The sequence below is a fragment of the Sarcophilus harrisii genome, chromosome 3 (genome assembly GCF_902635505.1).
Source record: "Sarcophilus harrisii chromosome 3, mSarHar1.11, whole genome shotgun sequence".
Lineage (NCBI taxonomy): Eukaryota > Metazoa > Chordata > Mammalia > Dasyuromorphia > Dasyuridae > Sarcophilus > Sarcophilus harrisii.
In genome coordinates, this window is record NC_045428.1 from 205,443,173 (window position 1) to 205,470,359 (window position 27,187).

The 27,187-nt window shown below is 33.9% G+C and overlaps 1 pseudogene; it reads left to right on the forward strand.

Annotated features, from left to right (window-relative positions):
• Positions 1–3,869: 3,869 nt before the first annotated feature.
• On the forward strand, positions 3,870–4,356 carry LOC100925868 (annotated as a pseudogene).
• The last annotated feature ends 22,831 nt before the right edge of the window (positions 4,357–27,187 follow it).

Consider the following 27,187-nt stretch of genomic DNA (forward strand, 5'->3'; position numbering starts at 1 on the left):
AAATTTTATATATATATATGTATGTACATATATATATGTATATATATCTTATATATATGTATGTGTATATATACATATATACACATACATATATACATAGTAGGAGCAAAGGAGCTAGACACTATTGAGTAGTTCAGAAATGAAAAATATGACTTCCAATAATAATTAGCTCTCCAAAATAACACGGGGAAAAGGACAATGTGAACTTGTAAGACCATTTGCCTTGGATTTTCAAAAACAAAAAAAAGAATTTCATTTGTAAGGCAGATCAGTAATTATAAGAAGATCACTTCAAATTTCCAAATTATTCATATGATACTTCTTGCCTTATCTGTTTTCATTTGACATATGCATGTGTACTTGTTCTGTGGTGTGGTAGACTGGCCAAACTAATGGTCGAAATGATGATCAGTTAAGTGAGTGTAAAAGCCTCATGGCTTGCCATTTGATGAACACTGCCAGATAAACTGAGATATTGGAAGTACCTATGGAAATGGAAAAGGCTTTTTTTACCCAGCAGTCATAGTAAGAGTAATGTTTGAATTTGGAGTTGAAAATTCTGGAAAAAGGAAAAGATTCCATTTAAATAGTGTTTTGAGACAGAAAAATAAGCCCCATTATTTGACATGCTACTCCCCTATTTCTTGGGTTGCATGAGTATAATATAGAATTGGAAATAGTGGCCCAAAGCACACATAGTGTGACCTAATGCCATCCCATGTGGGATATTCCTGGGGGTAAATAATAGTGTCCTGTCTTCAGAGCATTCACAATTATTGTGTGAAAGTTTCCTGTTAATTTACTGTGTGATGATTGAAAACCTTTTAATTGGCTACTGAGCCAAACTCTATATACTAAGGGTTCAGTCTCTTGAGGAAGAAATCAATCTCTCTTTTGCTGGGTGGTGTTCAAGGAAGAACATGTTGGGGAAAAGGCAGCCCCATTAGTGCAATAATCACCAACAATTAACTTTGAAGAGAAAACACCAGAATAGGAACTCAAGGCAAAAATATTATTAAGAGAATCACTACAACTTTACAGGATTATTTTAGAAGCCTGAGGGGGAAACATAATCACCCTCATGGGAATTCAGCTTGTTAATGTAAGTGGGAATTGGAGTAAGGACCTCTTAGAGTTTTCATGTGCTCCATAAGCACATGACTTTTTAAACTCAATCTCCCGTTGAACTGAGAGGAATTCCTGACTTTCCTTAAGGGAGGTCTAAACAGGCTACCCAAAGTCTAAGCAGGGTACTTGTGCTTAATAGCATTATATAAGAAGGCAATAAAACAGCTTTAATCTCATTTCTGACCTCAAGTAGCTTGAGCTCTTTTCATAATTCCAAATTTATTAGAAGGAAATTCGATCTTATTTTAACATGTCAGTTATCTTCTCCCCAAGACAGTAGATTTCTTTTTGCTCTATCTTATTCATCAGTTGAATGACTTTCTTACAGTCCTACAGAAAAATAAATTCAAATCAATGGTATTGTTTCTTTTTTTAAAATTGGAAACTTCGAACACTGTCTTGTTACAAATGGTAACTCTGATCCTTTGGAGGATTTCACGGTCATTCTTGCCCCATTTTCACCAGAAGGTGTTTCTAATGGGAATTCAGATGATGAATCCCTTTAGGTGTTTCTGGTAAAGATCCAGATTAATTTTTGTAAATATAACAGCAATAAAAACATCTTATAAGCCATGGGCAAAATTGTCCACTAACTCCCCTATGGTAAGTTGTCCATTAAACATGATGAAGGCCTAGTGGGAGATAGAAACTTTTTATAGCACTTTAATGACCTGTGGACTTTTTTTTGGAATGAAATACAAGATTTTACCTGAAGAGGGGGGAGAGTTATGGATGAACATATTCAAATAATATCTTTAAAATATAGAAGCTTTAGTATCTCCAGGAAATGTTTGCCTTTGTCCAAATAAAATATCACTCCAGCATTAATGGTTATCAAAATGTTTATTCTAATCTAATAGCTGATTCTTGCAGAATACTAGCTTCAACTAACCATCAATCCTATAGCTATTTAGGTCTGATCTTTTCATAATCATTCTCCAAATTCGTACCTTAACACTCCATTTTCATTCACTTCCTCTTAACTAAAATCATTCTTCTTCTTTTCTTTTCCTTCTTCCTTCTTCAACTTCATTCTTCTTATGCATAATCTTACTTCTTCTATACTTCATTTCATTCTTCATTTCTTCTTAACCATTCCATTCAATTCCTTCTACTTCCTTCACCTATTCTTCTTCCCTTCCTTCCTTCCTTCCTTCCTTCCTTCCTTCCTTCCTTCCTTCCTTCCTTCCTTCCTTCCTTCCTTCCTTCCTTCCTTCCTTCCTTCCTTCTTCCTTCCCTTCCTTCCTTCCCTTCCTTCCTTCCTTCTCTTCCTTCCCTTCCTTCTTCCTTCCTTCTTCCCTTCCTTCCTTTCCTTCCTTTCCTTCCTTCCTTCCTTCCTTCCTTCCTTCCTTCCTTCCCTTCCTTCCTTCCTTCCTTCCTTCCTTCCTTCCTTCCTTCCTTCTTCTTCCTTCCTTCCTTCCTTTTTTCCCTTCCTTCCTTCCTTCCTTCCCTTCCTTCCTTCCCTTCCTTCTTTCCTTCTTTCCTCCCTTCCCTCCCTTCCCTTCCTTCCCTCCTCCTCCCTCCTACTTGTTGATAGTATAATAAAACTATATTATTATTGAAAAGTAAGAATTGGTTAATATTCTTGGTGAACTAGTTGGGAATTCTGAAGAGGAAGCAATGATAGTTCAGACTTCTCTAAGATGTCTTCACCCAACATAGATAAGCCCTTTAGAAGTACAAGTCATGTTGTGCTTATTGGACTAACTTTTAAAATACTATATATATTAGAGATTCAAAGAACAGCAAGCTCCCAGGTGAGATATTCTATTAAAATTTTCAAGTGTTAAGAGAAATATCTTGGGCAGAGATTGAATTGTTACTTTAGACATCTGAGGAAATCTAATAAGAAAAATGAGATATAGCAGTCAGTATTATACTTAGCATTTTGAAGATAACTAGTAATTTGGAGTACCATATTTCTCTCTGTTGCTGAAAAGGCTTTATCCAAAGTCTGGTACTGGTTATTCTACAATAAAATAATCATTTTACACACACACACACACACACACACACACACACACACACTGTAGTATGATACAGTATAGTCAAGTTGGATATTTTGAGGATTTTGATGTCTCATCATGATAAGGTGGTGACCTTGGATTCACAAGAACTACACAAATTGTATCAGAGAAGGGCTTTAATTATGATCCCAACACAGAATCTGCTTACTTTCTGAGGGTTACCAAGATGATCATATGGTGTTTGAGTTTGGCCATGAAAGCCATGAAACAAGTGATAATCAGTTTTTATATCTCTCTTTGCTTTCAGCAGAGATGGTATCATAATGGAAGAAGAGAGCAAAAGTGTAATGAAATAAATATAATAAACATAATATACCATAAATAATAAACAAATAATAAAATAAATATGTTATATATTTACATAGTATATAATATATATAAATAAAATAAAAAATAAAGTATAATAAAAATCATATGGTTTCCAGACTATGGAACAACTTATCAGTAATTAACTTATCAGTTGGTTTTCTAAATGTAAATTCCTCATCCAATGAAAATGAATAGACATATTGCTGGAGGAACTGAAGTATATCAATTTTGATTTTCTTGCTCTAAATCAAGGATTCATAACCATTTTGTTATGGATCCATTTGTAGTTTGATAAATTGGACGGACCTTTCTCAGAGTAATGTTTTAAAATTCATAAAAAATGATGGCTTTCCTTAGTGCTACTAAAGAGGATCTGCTGCCATAGTCTTTACCACTTCAGGAATGATGGCTTCTGGAATAACTGTGAATGACATGAAAACATGTTAATGACATGAAAATGAAGAAATCTACTCAACAGGGGATAAAAAGGGAAACAGTTTTCTTCTGTTTAAGTGATGAAAAATACAGATAATTGAGAGGAAGCAAAGCATATCTTGATGGGTGAGATTAGTGATACTATAGAGAACCCTTAAATAACCTTTGTAAAGTTGCTACCTCTGAATGATTGCCGATATGTTTTGAATGATGCTACATATAAGGCAAAATAGTCTGTGAAAGAAAGCCTAATTTTTTATATTCTGAGCTCTTGAATGTGGACCTTTAAAAAAGCAATATGATTTATGCTAGTTCTAAAGATGCCATTAAAAAGAAATTTAGAGGAATTAAACATGAGTGGCAAGCAAATAGCTTGGATGATATTAAAGATTGTTCAATGCTTAGAGAGAAATTAAGAGGCAGTGTAATGGTTTCACTTGAAGGACGACCTTTATAAAAATGACATTGAAGTGCCATCTTACAAGTAGCTTTCATTTGTGTACCTCCTTTAGTTGGAATAGTGTGAGGTTTTTATTCCTAACATACTTTCTCAGAAAACATAAACGAGGTGTTAGTAATTTAAGCAGCCTATCAGTGATTGCCATCAGACTGTTTCATCCTTGTAGTTATATGCAGAGCCCAAAGTATGACTTCACATTACATTTTAGCCAAAATAAATGCATTATATGCATCCCTTGCAGAATTAAGATGAATAACATAATCAATATGAATAGCTTAGAAAATTGAACAAGATTAGCTAATTGAATGAATTGAAAATATGATCCATTGATCAGATGCTAAACTTCATTCAATATTACTTTGAGGTGCACTTGATTGAAGTTCCTGTAGTTCTTTTGTACCTAACCTGACTATTGTGACATGGTATCACAGTGTATGTATGTATGTATGTATGTGTTGGAATCCTTACAAAGTGTTGTCATTAGAATTGATAGAGACAATAATTATCTAATTTAGCATGGCTCAGTATGATTGATCTGATCCTACAAGGAGATGTTATGAGTCAAAAAAAATGAGTGGAATTGAGGAAACAATGTTTAAATCTAGTTTAGAATTGATTTAATCCTACAACAAATAATGGTTTCCCAGTGATATAATGACTGGTATGTACTCAGTGTACAGCATATAAGCAAGAAGCTCTCAGGGCCAAAGCGCACTCTGGGAGATTGAGAAGCCACAAGTCGGAGTTGAGCTAGAGGCAGAATCTGGAAGAGCTAAAAGACAAGCTGCAAAAGCTCTTGGAACCAAGGAGTGAGATTGGCCTCTAAGAAAGCCAGTCAGGCTATATTGAAGGAGACAATAAAAGATTTGAACTTTTAACACCTGGCTGTATTTGAGGTGATTATTACTCTGAACTGAAACTAAGGCTGCCTCCAGAAAACCTATCCAAGAAACCTGCTCCCAGAGAATCATTATATCATAAAAAAGAAGAGAACACCACATGTATGCATGCATGTGTGTAACTATGCTTTGAAAGCATTTTTATATAATATAAGGTTTTTCCCCTCAAAAAAGAATGCCAATTAAGTTGTCATCATTGTCATCAAATTATTGTAGCACTCAGTGTTCATTTCTGTTATATACATATCTTTGTATATGAAATAGTTGTTAATGCCTTTTTCATTTTCCATTGAATGTACATTGTAGAACAAGAATAGGAGTTAAATGTTTATTATGTGACTTGCAGCACTAAAGATATTTTGAATAATATAGTTATAAAGGCAATTTCTGTATGGAAAAAAAGCCATAAATGGAACATTGTTTTTGAGATCAAAATCCTCCCTCCTACAAAATTGGTCACATTTCAACAAAAATTTTGATAACACATCAAAACAAATATGCAAGATGGACTTCTGGGGGGTAGAGTCAAGATGATGGAGTAGATAAAGCATTCATCCAACCTCTCTCAACAGTCTCCTCCAAACAAGTTTAAAATAATGCCTCAAATAAAAATCTGCAGTGGCAGGGCTAACAAAAGTGAAATTTGAAACATTTTTTTCAGTTTAAGGTCACTTAGGAAGAAGGGATCTATGTTAAATGAATTAGAGGAAGAAAGAGACAACAAAACTATATTAAGATATATGTTTGATGTATCTGTGAGAAATCTATCCACTTAATATAAACAGAGATTTCAACTTTCTCCTTTCAAAGCTAGATAAATAAAACCATAAAATAAATCAGAAAAAAATTAAGAGAATGAATAGAAACTTAGAAAAAATTTTGATATAATGAAACTTTGAAAAATAGAAATAAAAAGATTTACATTTTTACTCAGCCATATATAGTGCCTTCATAAAAAAACTGACCATGTATTAGGTCACTGTTGATTAGAGAAATACAAATAAAAACAACTCTGATTTGCCACCAACACCAACAGCAATTGGTTAATATGATAGGAAAAAAAATGACAATTGTAGAAAAATTGGGGATGTGATTGGGGCATTATTGGTGGAATTTGGAACTATACCCAAAAGGCTATCAAACTGTGTATATTATTGACCCAGAAATGTCAGTATTAAGTTTGTATGGCAAAGAGATTAAAGAAAAGGAAAAAAAGGACCTAATTGTAAAAAATATTTTTAGAAGTTCTTTTTGCAGTGGCAAAGAATTGGAAATGGAGATGATGCCCATCAATTGGGAAATTGCTGAACAAGTTGTGGCATATGATTGCGATGAAATGCTATATTGCTATGAGAAATGATAAGTAGGATAGTTTCCAAAAAAAGGTGTGAAGACTACTACCACTATTACTTCTGCTTTTCCTCCTTTTTTCTTCCTCTTCCTCCTCTTCTTCCTTCTCTTTTTCCTCTCACTATAATGCCATACAATATAAAATAAGCAGAACTAAGAGAAAATTACACATAATAACAATTATATTGTAAGAATGATCAACTCTGAAAGAGTTAGCTACTTTTTTAAGGGATAATAATGCAAGACAAATACAACGGAATGCATGATGAACAATGCTATCTACCTCTAGAGATAAATTGATGAATCCTGAGCACAGAATAAAGCATAATTTTTATTTGCCACTTTATTTTTCTTGGGTTTTTTGGTGTTTTCTTTTAAAACATGACTAATGTTAAAATATGCTTTGCATGACTTCATATGTATAACTGATAGCATAATGCTTGTCTTCTCTAGGTTGTAGGTGGTAGGGAGGAAGCAAGAAAATTTGAAATTCATGTAAATGTTAATTAATTAGATTAATATTAAAATTGTTTTATATGTAATTGAGAAGTATTTAATGAAAAACATGAAAAATATATTAAAAATATAAGTGAAGGAGCAGCTAGATGGCATAGTGGATAGAGCACCAGCCCTGAAGTCAGGAGGACCTGAGTTCAAATCCGATCTTAGGCACTTAATACTTTCTAGCTATGTGACTCTGGGCAAGTCACTTAACCCCAATTGCCTCAGCAAAAAAATAAATAAATAAAATGTGATAATAGGGGATGAGACTAGGAAAGATCTTTTGCAGAAGATAGGAAATCAGCTAAATCTTGAAGGAAGCCAGAATGTGTAGTTGAAAAAAGAGAACATTTCAGGCTTACGGGGTAACCAATGAAAAGGTACATTGTCAGGAGAATATCATGTCATTAGTGATAACAAAAAGGTCATAGAATTATTAATCTCTCTACTTATTTAAATCTTCATTTATTTCTGTTAAGATCATTTATTTAACTGTATTCATATAATTATGTGTGGTTGGTCAACTCTCAGATATTTGCTATATCCTGGAGTTATTTTGAATTCATCTGTAGGTTTTAAGTCCTACTGGTGCACCTGCGCTTCAAATACCAAACAAACCTTAGATTATATCATTGTGTCTTATGACCAGATGCTGGGTTGCAGGGTATTAGAGGCAATGCATATATAAGTCTGGAAGGTCTTTGAAGGCAGAAGCAGGGTAGAGGGAAAGGCAATCTGTTAACTCTGAAGTGCATTGGTTTGGGAAGAATAAATTGTAAGGGGGAATAGCATTCCTGAATGGGACCTGAGATGGCCTGGAGCTGGGAAAAAAGGAGAAAACTTTCCAGATCAGTTTAGATCCTTCCTCTGACACTCTCTTTATCACTCTGGACAAATAACTGCCCTTTTTGAGCTTCTTTTTCCTCATTTATAAAATTAGGATATTGGAATAAAGGTCTTTTATACACACACACATACATAAATAGGATCGATTAGAGCTGGAAGGGACCTTAATGGGAATGTCAAGATAAGTTATGTGTTAGATAGGCAGGAGAGCACTATGTTAAAGGGCAGAACAAAGATGATCAAAAGTCTTGGCCAATGATCAAGAACAAAGAAAAGTACAGGCTTTGAAGCTGTGAGAAAACAGGTCCTTAATTATAGAGGCTGTCTCAGTCCTAGAGCTTATTATTCCTTTTGAGTAAGGAAATAATCTTAGTTTCCCTGGGTCTTGCAGATGGAAGCAGATAATCAGAAAGATCTAGCTGAAGTGAAAATGTGTGTGGAAGTTGGGAAACAACAGCTTCTGACAAACAGATCCTGAAAATGAATCCTGGACTTGCATCTCAACAGTCCACAAGTATCATTAAAAGCTTTATTCCTTGACAGGGGGTTGGGATAGATGACCTCTAAGATTTGTACTTAACTATAGGATTCTATGATTTTATAAGCCCTCAAGACTGTTATCCAAGAAATGCTGTGTGCTGGGAACTATGCTTTCAAAACACAGATGTAGGAAGACACACAGTGATATAAAAGACTGTAGGTTGGCTACATTATGGGCTGATGATAAAATGGAAGACTATTAAGGTCATATACTAACCCTACATGTGGTCAAAGATTTTCATTAGTGACAGAACTGAAAGCAATCACTGAGTTTCACTGCATAGGCAACACACTGTGTAAAAATTTTTAGTACAAATTGCAATCAAGAAAGCCAGCAAGTCTTATGGGAACTGAAGGAAAAAGAGAATATGGTGTCAATATGTCATCAAAGAATGAAACTAACATTAAACTTTCCCCCCCAAAATGGCTCAAAGACCAGTGACCACTTGGACTTTCTGAGTTTAAAACTTGGGTTTTTTGTAAAGGTCACAGAAATCTTTTTGTGCAGTTTCACCATTATTTCCTGAGTCCTTCTGAACATCTAAAGTTATGAATGATGGTCCCCAACTAGCAAGGGAAGTGCAAATGGTCTGTTTCCATTGTGGTAATGTTTACTGTAATCCTAGACTTAGGATCACTTGAGTAGGGTCAATCCCCACAAAATCTGAAGAGAAAGTATGAAGACTCATTTATGTATAATTCGAAGTAATATAGTCATTTCCCTTGGGGATGGTTGTTACCTGAGGGAAAAAATGAGGTAACTGTGGTGAGAGCTCTCCAGCTGAGACAAATTCAAAAAGCCAGGTTGTATGGCCAGTCTTGGGAAGCCTGGAAATAAACAAAATGATGATAACAAGAACAATATGTGGCCCATAGGATTTTGAATGGAACAAGATGAGAGAATTTTTTATCAAACTTAATCCTTGCCGTCTCTTTCAGAGTCAAACCCCTGCATCTGTCTTTGGATCTCATTCTTACTAGCCCCCGAGATCTAGTTGATCTGTTCTGATCATCCTTCTACTCAGCACTGTTTCTCACTCCAATCTCTTTAATTCTATGATTATGGAGCTCCATGGAAACTGATTGGCTTTTTTGCCCACTGTTCTGGACTTTTTTTTTTTAGCTACAGTATTTTCCTTGCTCTCCTCCTAAACTAGGAATTCCTCAACAAGCATCATGGTGCTTTCCCACTTATAGTCCATAACAGGCTCTTACTGTAGCTGGCCCTAATCAGGGCAAAGAATATTGTATAGCTGTAGGCTACTGGAATCAAAAGCTCAAATATCTGTCTGACACATAGCCCATCTGAGATAATGGATGACTTTGAACAAAAGTTATAGATATCTCAGGAGACAAAGAGCTACAGTTTCAAAGAGAGAAAACACAAGTCAACAAAAGTTTTAGCTAAAAATGAAAGAATGACCTTTATAGTATGTAAAAGGGCTGGAGCTAATGCAACAACAGTTTTGTGCCATATAGAAAGACTGAGTGTCTGATTGGTCCTGAAATTATCATCAGAGGGTTTTGTAACATTACTGCAACACAGATTCTCTGTTTGGAACAATAGGTATAGAGAGCTACACCATCAACAGTATTGGTTTTATAATAACTGTAGAATCAAAAAATAAACAGAATGTTAGAAATGGAAAGGATACGCAAGATCATCTAGTCTAAACTATTTATTTTATATATAGGGAAATTGGAGCTTAGAGAGGAGAACTGATTACTTAAAAGTCATTTATTCTGCTAAAGACACCAAAAAGTAATGAATTTGGCCTTATAAGTTATACATCCATGTATTTCTGTCTCTGTCGCTTTGTCTGTCTCTTTGTCTCTGACCGTCTCTCTCTCTCATATAACTTTATCATGACACCTCATGTATTTCACATTGTTGGTCACAATTACTTTTATTTATTTTTGTTGCTGGACTTCTGGTTTCATTGGTCTAGGAAAGTTCTTTATCACTATTGATTAGTATTCATTCTGTAATTTAAGGGATGGAAAAGTTAAGAGACTTGCTTAGGATCATATAGCCAATATGTGTTAGAGGCAGGACCCAGGGAATGTAGTTGGATATTTTTCAGCCTGACAGAATTTTCTATATGTCACACTGTGTTGATTCCTTTGGCTACTTTCTCAGAAAAAATGTTTTTAAATGCATAAAATTTAAAGCACTACATATAATATTATATGAAAATGTTGTTTAATTAGATTTCAAAAGATTATCATAGATTAAATTATGATAAGATTATGTTTAAAAAGCCAAGTTAAAAAAGCCCCAATTTAAGAATCCCTCATCTAACCAAACCTTGTTATTATCCAGATGGGGAAACTGAGATCCTGAAGAGTAAGCAGATGCTGTTTTTTGTTTTTTGTTTTTTAAAAAACACAATCAGATGTAGAATGTAATGGTGAAAAAAGTAAATCTAAGCATTTAAAAACAAAACTAGGACTTTTCTAGGCTTCAAATTACAAGCTGTCTATCTTACTTAGAGAAAGGCTTAAGTCATTTTACATTTTTATCCTCTCGGTCCCAAAGGTTAAAGTCTTTTGGGCTTGGAATTAAAACCAGGACTTTGCTTGTTGAATTAATTAGCCAGGAGCAACCTTTCTCTTTTAGCTTACTTTGAACAAAACGTTTACTTTGAGAGTGCAAAGTTCATGAGGGCATTCTAAAATGTCTTTCCAGAAGCAAATGCTCTTCATTTTGGAGGCTTTCCCCCAAAATGACTACAGGAAAATTCGCTCCATTTTCTAGGCAGTCACTTTGAGTTACATTTCCTCTTCTGGCCTGTCTTTGCTCTCAGGATGAGGTTCTCCTGTATTTTTTGTTTTGTGCCCCTCCCCTTCCTTCCCTTCTTCTTCTCCCCCCTCTTCTCCCCTCCATTTTACTTTATCAGAAGCTTCAGCTGGATATTTCTGAGTAGAAATCACTCCAATTACTGTGACACACATCTTATTTATATATATCCCTCATTGCTTCAAGTTGTAACTTTACCGAAATTATGCTTTATGTCTTTTTTTTTTCTGCAAGTATTTTCTTTTTCACTGTCTTTGTATGGTGTTGCATTTCTTATTATGTCACATTGAACTTAGTAGGCTGGTTTCATTGTGCTGTTTCATAATTTGGTTTCCATTTAGTTTCTCTAATTATTCCCATGCGATTTGCTGCTGGTGTAATTGCATTATTGTGCTTCATTACATAAAGTTCACCTCTATGGAAAACTGACAGGTGTGATGGAATCCTTGCCTGTAGCAGGCAAATGTACCAGCAGTCTTGGGAGACCCTTCACTCAGGTTTTTCTTTTTACCTGTAGAGGTAGGGTGAGTTCCAAGTACTTGAGCTTGGAGGGGTTTTAGCTTTTTAAAGGAAATTATGATGCATGGAGTCCTGCTGGCTAGGAGGCTTGATCAATGTCAGAACAGAATTTCTCCATGCATAAGGAAGACAAGAGCTATTCCTAGAACACCAGCTGGGTTTCTACAGGCAGTAGCTAAACCAGGACAATAAAATGAAGTCCAGATTCACTCAGCAATTATACTGGGTACATACACATTTTGAGAGTTGGCTTTGATAACTTTGTTACTTTGTCATCTATATAGGTATTGTGTGTGTGTGTGCGCGCAAGGGGTGCTATGGATTTTGAAAAGGTATTCTAGACTGAGAGCCCTGGAATAAATTCATTATATTCACAGTATATTATGGATAGATTTCAGTTGGGAAAACTAGGTTATGTAACAACTGACAACTAACATTTCCATTTGGGGTTTTAATTAGCTTAGATGTTATTTATGAGGATGAACTAAAAAGTTCATCCAAAAACAATGCCAGGATTGAACTTTGAGAAGTGACACAGTAAACGGGCTGTAGTCTAATGCCAGGCTGACATATTTGAGGCAATTTGTTTTTTATTATCTTAAAAAAAAAAAGCATGATAACAAAAAGAGTGAATAATCAACAAATGGCCTCTCCAGACCTTATTAGACCCAATTATTTAAAAGATGAGCAACAAAATTAAATACTATAATTTTATCTATGCTTTTACTTGAACTTATAAAATTATACTCTGAGAATTATATTAGGATTTCAAATACATGGTGTAGGTACAGAACAACAGAGTCAATGAGTATATATTCTACTGTCATGTTTTTGCGTTACATTCAATTCTTTGTCATTTAGAAACTGCTTTTTTTTTTTTTTCACCGATTGTCCATATTTCTTCCCAATATTCTCTGTTTTAAGATAGCTACATTGATACATTAATGGATCTAAGATTTTATCACTGTGGGCATTTCTTATGTTAATGAAAAATTAAACCTCTCTATACTTATCATTCAAAGATATTCTTTTTTGTGCTTTTTTGGGGTTTGTTTTTGTTCCCCTTCTCCCTCCTTAAACCTTTCATAGAAGATTCCTTGGTCATGGCCCTTTCTGAATTCATCTCTAGAAGTTTTCTTTGTCTTTCTGTATTCACCTGGGTATTCCATGCTTGGAATGCACTTCCTCCTTATCTCTCCTTCTTGGAATCCCTAGCTTCCTTTTTTTTTTTTCCCTTAGGGTCAACTCACATATTAGGGCAGTAACTGTTTACTTTTGTACTGGTGAAAATAATTGGTGCATCTAATTCAGTGTTTGGCAATAAATGATGATTAATTGATTGATCTTCTATTGGAAATCATTCCTGATCCTCTTAGTTTTTAGTTCTGATCCCTCCTCAAAAGAACATGTACTCATTTATTTATATTATATCTCATTAGTAGAATATAAACTTTTTGAGGTGAGAGATTAATTTTTTATTTTATCTTTATATTTAGATGTGGAGAAGTTGCTAACCTACTTGGGGATGTTTGCTATAGTAACAAAAATTTATCTCTTTATATTCTCAGAATTTAGCACAATGTCCTGTACATAGTAGGTGCTTAATAAATCTTTGTGGATTAATTGGATTGGATGGAATAATAGATTCAAAACTAGAGGATACCATATAAGATGTTCAATTGTTTCCCCTCATTTTCTATTTAAATATATGGTAGCACTATTATTCAGACACCAGGGAATGTCTGACTTATCCTAATAGTATCCCATGCATATTTTAAGCATAAGTGGCATTTAATACTATGCTCTATAGAGTTCCCCAAAAAAGTCAGTTTCTATTCCTTAACTCCATCTCTTTATATTAGTGATTTGGCTACTTGTTGAAGTATATGTGGTTTTGAAGAACTATTCAAAGAGAACTTGGCTCAGTCTCCTCCCACTCACAAAACCTCATCTATCTTCCTATGTGACCTTGGCAGAATGGCATTGTCTCTCTATAGAAGTAGGCATACAAGCTTAAAAAAAAACAAAACAAAAACAAAACTTAAAATCAAACAAAAAAGTAAATTAACATTATTAACAGAGAAAAAATGTGTAATACACATGTAAAATAAAATTGACTAAGTAGCATTTTATTATTTTAATTTTAATTTAATTTAAGTTTTGTTAATCCCACTGCTCTCCTGGATCCTGAATTCTGGACTGAGGATTTTTGGGTAATAATCTGAGTATGTCTGGTTTCCCACTGAGAAAAGGGAAATGAAGGGAATAAGCATATATTGTGTCTACTATGTGCCAAGCACATAGTATTGAGTTGAGTCTTGGTTTGAATATGTTGAGTTTGAGGTGTATACATTGAGATTTTGTGTAGATGTGTTACTACAAAATGGTTGTAATTTTGGAGTTCAGAGAGAAAAAGCCTGAAGATATGAGAAAGATACTGATAAATGTTGGAGAAAATGTGAAAAAATTGGAACACATTCATTGTTGGTGGAATTGTAAAATAATTAGAAAACAATCTGGAATTATGTCCAAAGAGTTATTAAGCTAATGATACCCTTTGATGTAGCAAAACTACTACTTGGTACATTTCCAAGGATGAATAGGGTAAAAGGAAAAACAACCTGTATGTTCTAAAATGTATTTAGCAGTCTCCTTGTTGTTGCAAAGAACTGGAAATTGCAGAGATGCCCATAAATGGGTAATGACTGAACAAGTTGTGGTATATGATTGTGATGGAATACTGCTGTGCTATAAGAAACTAACTCAATGATTTTAGAAAAAACATGGGAAGCCTTTCATGAAATAATGAAGAGCAAATTGAGCAGGACTAAGAGAACATTGTATATAGTAACAGCAATATTTTTTTTAAAAATGCTTTGAGTGAATAAATTATTTTTTCTATTATAAACACTCAAAGTAATTATGAAGAACATATGAAGACACTTGCCTGCATCCAGAGAAAGAACCAAGAAAGAACTGATAAATAGAAGTATATATGGAATGATTTTACATTACATATGTAGATGTATATATGTGTTTAATGGTAGCCTTTTCTAAAGCAAAGAGGGAAGGAAAAAGGGGAAATTTTTTCATGATAATTTTGTTGTATATTTGAAAGAAATAGCAAGTTGTACATAGTAGATTTGCAGTTTCATATATAATCATATTTTTATTGTACTATGTTATGAACATACTTGTTTATTCCATAAATTAAAATAAAATTAAAAGTTTAATCTGCATTATTAATATTTTGTGTATCACTTTCTTAAGGGTGGATAATCAACAGAAAAATAAATCAAATCTTGATTTATAACTTTTCAGCATATACTGAAAATTTAATAATTGGCTCTCTAAAGTTGGTCTGAGCTGGTTTTCAGCATGCCTCTGCCTAAGACCCTAAAGGAGTCATAGAGAATACAACTATTTTCATGATATTACTAAGTCATAATTAGCCTATTCAAACACTCCTTCCTTTTCTAACTACTGTCTGTGAGGTTAGATTTTCTTTATATACTTCAACCACAATAGTACGTCAAATGCAAAAACACACATGAGAATCCATTTGTCTTTTATTAAGCAGAAATATGTAAAACAATACCACTCTTCTTACTTTTGGGGGGGGAATTTTGGGGAAAATATAGTTATTTTAAATAAAATGTTATTTATGTTAACATATTGTATGAAATTGCTATTAGGAATGAATAAATATTTTTTAAAATTATGAGTTTCAATTTCTGAATAATAAAAGAACAGAATAAGTGTCTCCTCTGAATGAATGAATGCAATGAATAAAAAAGCATTTAAATACTTTTGTGTGCTAAGTGCTGAGGGTACAAATCTAAAAGTAATTAAAATCACTCTGAAGTTTCATTTCACAACTAGCAAATGGGCAAAGGTGTAAAAAGAGAGAAATACTTAATGTAGTAAGGTTTTTAGAAAGACAAGGACACTAATACATTGTTGGGGTAGCTGTGAATTACCACCCTGAAAGGCAATTTGAAATTATACAAATAAAATAGTTAAAATATTCAAATCTTTTGACTGTGAGATTTTAGTGTTAGACATATATCTCAAAGAAGTTGCTGAAAGTCTCCATGTACACTAATATGTTTTTGGTAACAAAGAACTAAAAGTTGGGGAATGGCTAAACAATTGTAATACATAAATGTACAGGAATATTATTATACGATAACAAATGGTGAATATGATGAATACAGAGAAGCACAGAAACACCTATATATGAAGAAAAACCAAGAAAAGATAGATACAATGACTATAATAATATAAATTGAAAGTATAACTATGACAAAATAATGGAAAACTGATGTTACAAAATTTAAAAGAAGTTTGACCCCAAAGAAGAGATATAGTAAGATACTTTCCACTATTCCTTTGCAGAAGAGTGTTTGTATATGGCTAATTGTGTGTAATTTTTTGGGCATGAAAGGAGGTCCATTAATTTGGAACATTGTACATATTGTTAATTTTTTTAAAAAAAGGTATTGATATTTTGCTGAAATTTCTCTCCTTTTTCTTTTAAAAAAGGATTTGTTGTAAAGGTATGAAACTCTGGGAAGTAGAGAGAAAAATCCAAGAGGAAATTTATGTGATATAAAAAACAAAAGATAAACAAAATTTTATTTAAAAAGGAATAGACAAATATACTCTTAGCAGGAACAATGATCCATTATTTGATTATCCTGTCAAGGAGTGCACATGCAGAGGCATGGCAGTCAGAGTGAAGTGGATAAAACCTGGGGTTTATGTGTAGGTGGCCACCAAAGCAACCACCGATCAAAATAGGCAAGCATTCTGGATATGAAGGGGTTAAATATCAGATTGTTATTTAGAGCTAATATTGCTTAGACCTCGTCAGAAAGGGAAGATAGATGATGTGTTACCCATTATTCTCTAGAATATATTATTAACTTCATTTCACTATATATGCTACATTATTCCTTAAAACAGTACTTTTGCTTTGTTAAAGAGATTTAGAATCTTGAAGTAGGAAGGAAAAGTGAGAGAGTACCTTCTAGTCTGGCCCTATGTTGCATATAATTCCTTTCAATAGTATCTTTAAAAAGTGATCTCTAGTCTGCTTAATGACCTTTAATGTCAGGGAACTTCCTTTAGTGTCTGTCTCCTGCTCACAAGTGTTCAGTGTTATTTTAGAGTCTTACTGTGTAATATTTCCATTTCAATGAGACTTGCAGTGCCTTCCTGAAGGACCATGATTATTTCAGGACCAATTATGGAGAAATAATTATATAACAATAGGAAGAATACTGATGATGATAATAGTAACTAACATTTATATAATATTTTAAAGTTTAAAGGCACTTTATATATATGCTATCCCACTTGATCCTCACAACCCTAGTGCTATTAAGTGCTATCATTATTCCTATTTTAAACATGAGAAAACTGAGGCTGAGTTTGTTTAAATAACTTGACCAAGACCACACAGCTAGTAAGTGTTTTCAATATGAATCAAACTTAGATATTTCTACTCCTACTCTTTAAATGATTTTTGAGGGGGTATTTATAATTCTGAGAAGAGGGCATCCTTTCAAGAACCCTTTAAATCATAGCAACATCTATAATTATTAGCCCTGTGGATGCTTAACTAACTGCCAGTCAATGACTTTGGACCTGGAGAACACAAAGTCTAATAATCCTTATGAATCTCCTGGGAATTGAGGAAGTAACATTACAAGAAGGAAGCTTTGAAATAAGAAGAGAGATTAAAAGAATTATGCAAATTTAAGAGTTTAAATGATTGATGGAAATACAGGTCACATGGCTCTGCACGACTCACAAGATTTTTCTTTGAGTGGCCAAGGATACATATTCACTTTCTGGATCTGACATTTCAAAGGCTGATAAGAATCCTGATCTTAAACTAGTTCTCATTTCCTTTATCCTAATATGGCATATTTATTTCTTACTTTTTTGGTTTTTTATAAAAAAAAAAAAGACATGAATTTTATCTGGATGCAGAATAACTGGTCTTTCAAAGAGAGGAGGAAAGGAAGGAAATGAGAATTTATTAAGCACTATCTACCAGGAACAATGCTAAAGACTTTTACAAATATTATGTCATTTGATCCTTACAACAATTTTGGGAGCTAGGTGCTATTACCTCCATTTTACAGTTAAGAAAACAGAGGGAGACATGTAAAGTGACTTGTTTGGGATCCCATAGCTAGTAAGTGTTGGAGAACAAATTTGAACTCAGTCTGACTTCAGGCACGTTGCTCTATCAGACATACCTTATGTATAATGAGTCCATGAGTACAGCTCCAGACTACATTACTCCAAAGTAATCAAACCAACCCCTGTATTTATTCTTTTCTGACCTTCAAAGTACCTAGACTGGTGTATCTGTGAAAGGTTCTAATTTCTTTTTATTTATCTCAGTATAAAGCTTTATGGATCCTAAACTCTCTGGGGTCAATCCAGATTAGTCCATAGTAATGGAGAGACTCAATTTCCAGGGTTATGGTTCCATGTACTTTCATTTCTTCAAAACAGACTGAGACCAGGATCCAAGGATGAGGCAAATATATCCATATATATTTATAGCCTCTGTTTTCTTAACTGTAAAATGGAGGTAATAGCACCTAGCTCCCAAAGTTGTTGTAAGGATCAAATGACATAATATTTGTAAAAGTCTTTAGCATTGTTCCTGGTAGATAGTGCTTAATAAATTCTCATTTCCTTCCTTTCTTCCTCTCTCTGAAAGACCAGAGATATATATATATATATATATATATATATATATTATATATATATATATATATAATATATATGGATATAATATACATATATATTTGCCATTATATATATATATGCAACTGAATGTTTCAATGGTGACATATGCTATTAATAAACCTATGACTATATGAGAAGCCAAGGTGCTTATGTTTCTGTTTCTTGACATCTAGAAGTAGACAAACCCAAGTACTAAGGAAATATTTTCTTGCAGAAAAGAAGGAATTAACTACAAAAATAACAGTTAGCTGGAAGAGAACAAAACTATTTTATATCCAAGCAACTATAAATTTCTCTAGTATAGTTAAACAATTGAATATGAAATATTCAGCTTTCACCGAATCTAGGAAGCAAAAAATGTTTCCTGATGCTTGCTTTCTCTCTCTCTCTCTCTCTCTCTCTCTCTCTCTCTCTTTTTTCAGTCCAACAAATGTAGAAATGCTTATTCGATTTCATGATCAAGGAAACGTTTACTGTAGGAAAAAAATTCAGTAGGGAAAAACTGTGGAATCCTACACCTGTATCACATAGTGGATTTTTTTTATCTTTTCCCTCTTAAATCCCAGTTTCTCTTCCAGTAATATGAAAACAAAACAGCAGGTTACTAAGATTAAAAACTCAAGGGAAAATGCTGTATTTTTAAACACAGGTGAAGAGATTGCTATGCATATTTTCATCACCTTAGAAAACATTTTTAGTAATTTCTGAAGATGATATTCCTTATCCTGACCACCCTGACAACAAAGCTTTCACTAAAGAAAAGAATTATTTTTTTTAATAATTCTCATAGAATATTACAGCAAGGGCAGTGCAGTAAAATAGATAATTAAACATCTCAGGAATCTGAAGAATGAAGTTCTAGTCTTGCTACTTTTTCCTTTAAATATGTAAACAAGTTCCTTTACTTTCCACCAAAGTTTCTCCATTGGCAAAATTGTATGGCCATCTATTGCAAAATAGGAATATAGAGTTTGCATATTTTAGAAGCAGCTTGATACCATAGTATATGTGAGTGCTAGACTAGGAGTTAAGATATCTGAATTCATATTTTCCCTTATAAGAACATCCTATGATAGATAATAGCCAATATTTATGTAAGGCTTATTACTCTGGGCCACTTAGGAGGCTAAACACTTTATAATCATTATTTCATTTGATCCTCACAAGGTAAGTGCTGTTATTCTCACTATTTCAAGATGAGGAAACTGAGTCAAACAGAAGTTAAGTAACTTATCCAGAATCATGCAACCAGTAAGTGCCAAATTTGAATTTACTTTTCCTTACTCCAGTCAGTGCTCTATCTCCTGGCCTACTTCCATAATCCAAGGAAGTCACACTCAGCCTTTTTCAAGCTCAATTTCTTGATTTGTAAAATGAGGATAAAACAGGCACATCTTAGAGATAGTTTGGGTTTGACTCCAAATCACTGAAATAAAGTGAGTCACACAATTTTTTTGGTTTTCCAGTGCACAAAAAATTATATTTATACTGTTAATCATGCAATAGTATTATATCTAAAAATGTATGTACTTTAAAAAAATATTTCATTGATAAAAAATGCTAACTATCTTCTGAGCCTTCAGCAAGTTATATTCTTTCTACTAATAGAGGGTCTTGCCTCAGTATTGATGACTGCTGATTGACCAGGATGGTCATGGCTGAAAGTCAGAGTAGCTGTGACAATTTCTTAAAATAAGATAGCAGTGAATTTTGCCATTCTTTGGACTCTTCCTTTCTCTTGACCATTTAGAAGCTGTTGTAGGATTATTAGTTGACCTCATTTCAATATTGTTCTGTCTCAGGGAATAGAAAAATTGGAGTAGAGAATAAAAGAGAGGAAACAACTCTAGTCAGTGGAACAGTCAGAACACATATAACATTTATCAGTTAAGTTTGCTGTCTTATATAGGTGTGGTCATGGCACACCAATATAATTACAAGAATAATATTAAAACCCTTTGATTATAGATCACAATAATAAATGTAATAATAATGAAAAAATTTGAAATATTGTGAAAACTTAACAAAATGTGACACAGACATGATGTGAGCATATGTTGTTGGAAAAATGGCACACATAGCAAAGTTATTCTATGCACAGTTGCTACAGACTCTTAACTTATAAAAAGATGCAGTATCTGTGAAGTGTGATAAAGAAAGTGCAATAAAATGAGGGATGTTTGTAATAGCATAGAGGCATGGGTTGTTGTGAGAGCCAAATAAGAAAATACACATAAGGTACTTTCAACATCTGAAGGGATTATATAAATGCTAACTATTACTATCCACGGGCACAATAAATATGGATCTTCCCTCCAATGGTACAGATTACCATCCAGCCTTCCCTTCCCAGCCTGCGTCAAATCAAGAAATGCTTTACAGAGGTTGGAAGTAATTTGTAGAGGGAATCACATGTTACACAAAGAGTAAGAGAAACTAGATTTGAATCTCAGCTTTGCCATTTATTACCTCTATAACTGAATACATTTTAACCTTTATGGTCTTCAATGTTCTCAGTGGTAAAATGAGGATTGTTGGACAAGTTGGATTTCCAAGGTTCCCTTTTAGTTCTGAATTTGTGTTTATTCTCTATTTTGTGGATATCACAAAAGTATTTGGGTCGATCATCTGTCATTTCTGGTAGTTGCTGCATGATTGTCCTATCTCCAATCTCCTTACTGCCTTTGTTGTTCAGCTATATATATATATATATATATATATATATATATATATATATATATATATATATATATATATGTTTAAAACATCACTCCAGGCTATACAAAATGATCAATTTGTAGAACTCAAGCAGTGGCAGGTTATTGTACCTAGCTTTCAGCTTATCATGGTTTGTGGATTATTATACAAATGATTTTGCAGGTCTTAAACGAATCAAATTCCTCACCCCTGCAGTGAGAGGTGGCAGAAAAGGTAGGTACAGGAAGAAATGGGGAAGAGACAGATAAAAACACTTAATTAAAGTTTTGACTATAAAGGGAAGGAGGGATGAACCATAGTCTGAGAACATCAAAACAGAAAATAGTTAAAGAATATAAAGGCTGAAGTAAATATATACAGAACTGAAGATGACAGGGAGAGAGAAAAGTAAGAGAAAAAATAGTTACAGCCAATCATAGTGAAAAATGGACAAATTATAGCCCAACAAAGAACCTTTTTTAAAAATTTTTTTTTGCTCTTTTTTTGTTGCTTTTAGAAAAGCAAACTGAGATTGTAAGTGGGGAAATTACTAGGCATAGGTCTCACTGCCAATTAAGTAATTTGATTAGAGGATCTCTGCTCTAATAATGATTACATTACAAATTTTCAGGCAGGATTTTAAGTACTATGGAAATTTTAAAGAATTCCTGGTGAATCTGGGTGTTTCTCCTAAGCTTCCTTATTAATAAATATTTCTGCTGCTAGAAAAAAATAGGTCCAAGGAGTTTTTCTTCTCCACATATAACTAGTAATAAAGATGACCAAAAGAAAAATAAACATGTGCAAAAATGATAAGTTGAAGGGAAGACTAATAAGAGATAGAAGAGTGATAGGCTGAATGAGAAACTTAATGAGAAATGGAGATGTGGAAAAGACTCCAAGTGATTGGAATTAGAACATAAAGCAACAGGATGGATGGATATTCTCTTTGAACCTCACTTTTCTTATCTGTAAAATATACTGCTTATCTCCAGTATCTTTACAAAAAAAAGTGGTTCATAAACTGTAAACTGTAAGTTATTTATTATTACTTTGGTGAGTCTTAATACTACATAGAACTTTGTAAATCAATTTATATTGTCCTTAATCAATACTAGCTGTAAAGCACCTTATTATAAAGCAAGTGCTTTGTAATTGCAAATTGTAAAAATAATTATAAATAACTTGTAATTTGTAATTGTAAAAAAAAAACTGTAAAAATAAATTGTAAAATGCTATGTATTTACGTTTTTATTATTACTTCAGTGGGCATTAACACTCAATATAGTTTTGTAAATCAATTTACATTGCCCTTGTCAAGTAATAGTTATAAATCATTTTACATCCATAGGGAAAGAAATTCATCAGTGGAGATGAATCATATGTTGTGAGGGAGGGTGAGATCTGTTAGCTCAGGTAAGGTGAGCTGACTATTCCCTTCCCAGGACTATAGGTCTCATGCCTCACATATTTGTTGGCACTAATCTGACTCTCATGATGGATTTGCATTATCAAGCTTTTTACCTCTAAATTAGTTTCCCTCTGTTCCAACGGATTACAACTGCTGTGTTACTTAACGGGAGCTTCACAGCAGAATTAGACCAATAATAGTGCAAAGCTATTGGCTTTTAGTTGGAATGGGACGGGAGATGATACAAGTTAGGAAAAGGGAATTGTTTGTAGAGCAGAAACAGCCTGTTAAAAAGTATGCTCAGAAAACAAAAGACTTTCTCATCTACCATACCCTGAGAAACTAATGACTTCCATATTGGAAAATGCCTTCTTTCCTTAGTATACATATACCATATGTACATATGTATATGCTCATTCATATCTGTGAAGAGAAACACAGAAATAGAATCAGACAGAAAAGGGAATATATGGGTGAAAAGAACAATAGTAATAATGCTAACACATTTTACATTTTACAAGGCACTTTATACAAGTCAGTTTATTTGTCTGAATAGTGATGGAAGTCAACAGCTCCACAAGTATTCATTAAGGCATGTAAAATGTGCCAGAGAGTGTGCTAAGCACTGGAGATATAAGAATAAAAGCAAAATACTCCTTAATTTCAAGACCTTCTATTCTTCTGGGAGGAAAATAACAGATATACAGATGAGGACATATAAAACTAAAACTATTAAAGCTTAAAATTGCTCACTGACTTTTGGGACACCCTGCATAAAGTAATTTTGGAATAGAAGTTCTAAGAAGTGGAGGGATCAAGAAATAATTTTTGTGGGAAGTACTACTAAGCCTTGAAGGAAATTAGGGATTCCAAGAGGTAGAAGTATGAGAAGGAAGATGGACCATTTTACATGAGAGATAGCTTAGGCATAGAGACAGGAAGATAGAAGAACATTTATTGAAAATGAGTTCCCCCCAAACAATAGAACACGTATTATTCTCATTTCACACAAGAGGAAACTAGCTCAAAGTGAGTATGGAAAAGTGGAAAGGATATTGCTAGAATGATGTGAATTTGGCCAAGATAGTTTTACTTTTCTTGATCTCAGTTTCTATATCAATTCTACATCTCTACAATAAAAGAGTCAGTTTAAACGATCTCTTAAGTGATTCTAACAGGTGCCTAAGGTCACATAGAAACAAATTCCAGATTCCAAAATTCAAATCCCAGATCTTCTGAACCTAAAATCAGTATGTTTGTTGTACAATAGAACATCATATGTCAACTCAAGGAGAATGAAATGTCATAAATAAGTTATTTGAGAATATAACTGATAGCTCTGCTTTCCATTGTCCTGTCCAACACCATCATGCCCTACATTTCCAGGGAATGGCCACACAGAGTATAATAACTATTAAGTATATGTACTAAGCTATGAAAAGTTCTGCTCTTCAAAATTCATGTTTTCATTCTTCCTGGTTTCAGACAATTTTTGTGAAATAGCCTTTGAAAGGTGAAATATTGTCCAAAGAAAGTGGGGGTGATTGAATAACTAAGTATGTGGTAATGGGTATTTTGGAAGGTAAGGATGGGTAAAAGCAAAGAGATACATGGGAATGAACAAAGAGAAGGCCAGTGATTTCAACTAATTAGTGCCGTATTCTGTGTCTGACAGAAATCATTCATCTACAAATGGAAATTAAGGAAACATCACCATATGCCAGGTCAGTTTTGATCAGCCTCTATTAGAAGGTTAGAAAGCATTTCTGAGAGGAATAAAAATAAAGGCAGCAACAGTCACGCTGCCAAGAAAATGCTTGTTGGGGGCCAGTCATTAGTACAACATTAGGCCTGGAATGGTAGCAAATGTGAAAGGAATAGATTGTGTCAGTGTGAAGATGGCCTGCTTCCAAATGGAGCCCACACAAATACAAATTGCACTTGGGGAAAATGCATAGAAAAAAAAAGCAAATTAAACTGTCTGGATATGGACTTTTCTCACATTGAAAGAGGCACCTATGACAACTGTTGATTGACTCAATTCAATTCATCCATCTGAAGCTTATCTGGGGGGCACTGATGTCTATATAGGCCCTGTAGTTTATTAATTGGGGATGAGACATTTGGCAAGGGAAAGAACACTAGAAGACCTGGGATTGAGAATCCACTTAATTTCTACTAAGGTGTGGACTGATTTTTCCTTAAAACATAACCTCCTTCTAGAGGGTAAATAGTTTAATAGGAACTGGAGGATTTTGTTTTAAAGGCTTCAAAAGCCAAAGTAGAATCTATGGATGGGATTTAGGTGCAAGGACAAAAGGTACAAGATATAGCTAAGAGCTTGTGGTTCGACTTAATTCCTTCAATCAATATAATAATGATAACAAGAGTAGCTGATGTTTTCATAGTGCTATAGTATTGAGAAAAGCTGGGAATTCAGGTGGTCAAAGCATTAGTACTGAGAAAAGATGGACGTTTGAGAGGTGAAAGTTCTAGTGCTAAGAGAAGCTGGGAATTTGGGAGGTGAAAGTCATAGAGCTGAGAGAAGATGGGAATATGGGAAGTAAAAGCATTAGTGCTGAGAGAATATGGGGGTTTGGGAAGTGAAAGCCACAGAGCTGAGAGAAGATGGGAATTTGGGAAATAAAAGCATTAGTGCTGAGAGAATATGGGGGTTTGGGAAGTGAAAGCCATAGTGCTGAGAGATGGGAATTTGGGAAGTTGTATAGCACATGGAAAAGAGCCCCAAACTGGATACCACAGGATATGAGTTTGAACTCCTCCTCTGCCACTTGACCTTGGGTAAAACATCACAATCACGTTGGACCTCCATTTTCTCTTGTGTAAATGAGAATGCTAGACTGGATGACTTTTAAAGCTTAACCAGCTCTAAGTTTATGATAATATTTTCTTGAAGGAAGGGCAGAAAGCACATGCTGAGCAGAGTCTAGAAACAGAATCCAAATGTTAAAGCTTGAAAACTAATGCTAATAATTCACATTCATATGGTAATTTTAAGGTTTACAAAGCACTTTTCTGCTAATGCTCCTATGGAATAAGTAATGAATGCATTATTATCCCCATTTGACAGATGAGAAACTGAGGTTTAGGATAGATTAATGACTTGCCTGTCCAAGAGCACAGCTAGTTCATAGCTTTCCATAAGTTTAATTCACACTCAGCCAATAATCATATTATTTAAGGAAACAATTTAGGAGGATTTATTACCTTTGTTTTACTGTCGGCAAACAAAATGTTAGCATTGAGGAGATATCCAGAGAGCCTGAGGTCTTGGTAAAGTTTAATAGCCTGAGAAGAATGAGATCCCAGAAACACCAAAGGAAGATGTGAAACTGGGGAACTACTCCCACGTTTACTGAAGCTTTTACAATTTAGACTTTTTCAGGTTTTGGGTTCATAGCTAGTTTATTTCTGATGTACATATTCCTTAATATTTTAATTAATTTTTATTCCTTAAGTGGAAAAAAAAGCCAGGTCAGTTAAACATCTAAATTGACATTATTTTATTTGGAAATGTCTGGAGATTGTCGTTGTTGTTGTTGTTTGTCCTTTGTTTTTGAAGAACACCATGACATCAGGAAGGTGATACGAGGACATACAAGTGAATTGGATTTAAGTAAGGGAGGGCTGTGCAAGGTCATCTGCCTCACTTTTCCCTTCAGAGTCATCTGTGTCCAGTGGCCAGACGTAGATCAGCATGCCTGGTAATCAAGATAGGAATGAAAGAAGGATATTAGTTTCAGTTTTTAGTGATATCTCTCTGAGTCCTATCTCTCCTCTCCATTTCATAAATAAACTATTAGAATAGCCTTTTATGCTGCTCTATTTCTCATCCCCCCACTTATTCTTTTACCCTTTGCAAATCTTACTTCAATCCCTCATTTCAGACTGTTCTCTCCAAAATTATGAAGGATCTCTTAATTGCTAATCCTAAAAATCCTTTCTATTATATTTATTATCATCCCCAGTGCTTCTTGACTTGCTTTGCCCCAGTGATTTCCCAACTGTGTGACCCTAGGAAAGTAATTTAACTTCTCCATAAATAAAATAAGCATGGCAATTCTTATTACCTCATAAGATTGTGAAACTTAAATATGATTATTCATGTAAAATGCTTTGCAAATTTTATATCACCATACAAATGGCAGCTATTCATGTTATCATTTGGGACATTGCTCAGTGATTTTGCTTATGTCTGGTTTCTCTCTGAAACAGATCTTCTTCAATTTATTATCAATTTTTTTCCAGTGTGATGTTTTATGGTCACAGAAGCTAGAATGCCAGTCTTTAAATAATTAAAAACACAGGTTTCTCAAAGAAAAATGTAGAAATACCATGGGAACAAGAAGGTTGTTGTATATATTAGCAATAAAGAATTGAGCAGGAGAAGAAGCTTAAAAGATAATTATCTGAGAAATGTATCACCGAAAAAAGATATGTACTAGTAAGATAGCAAGAATGAATAATCAC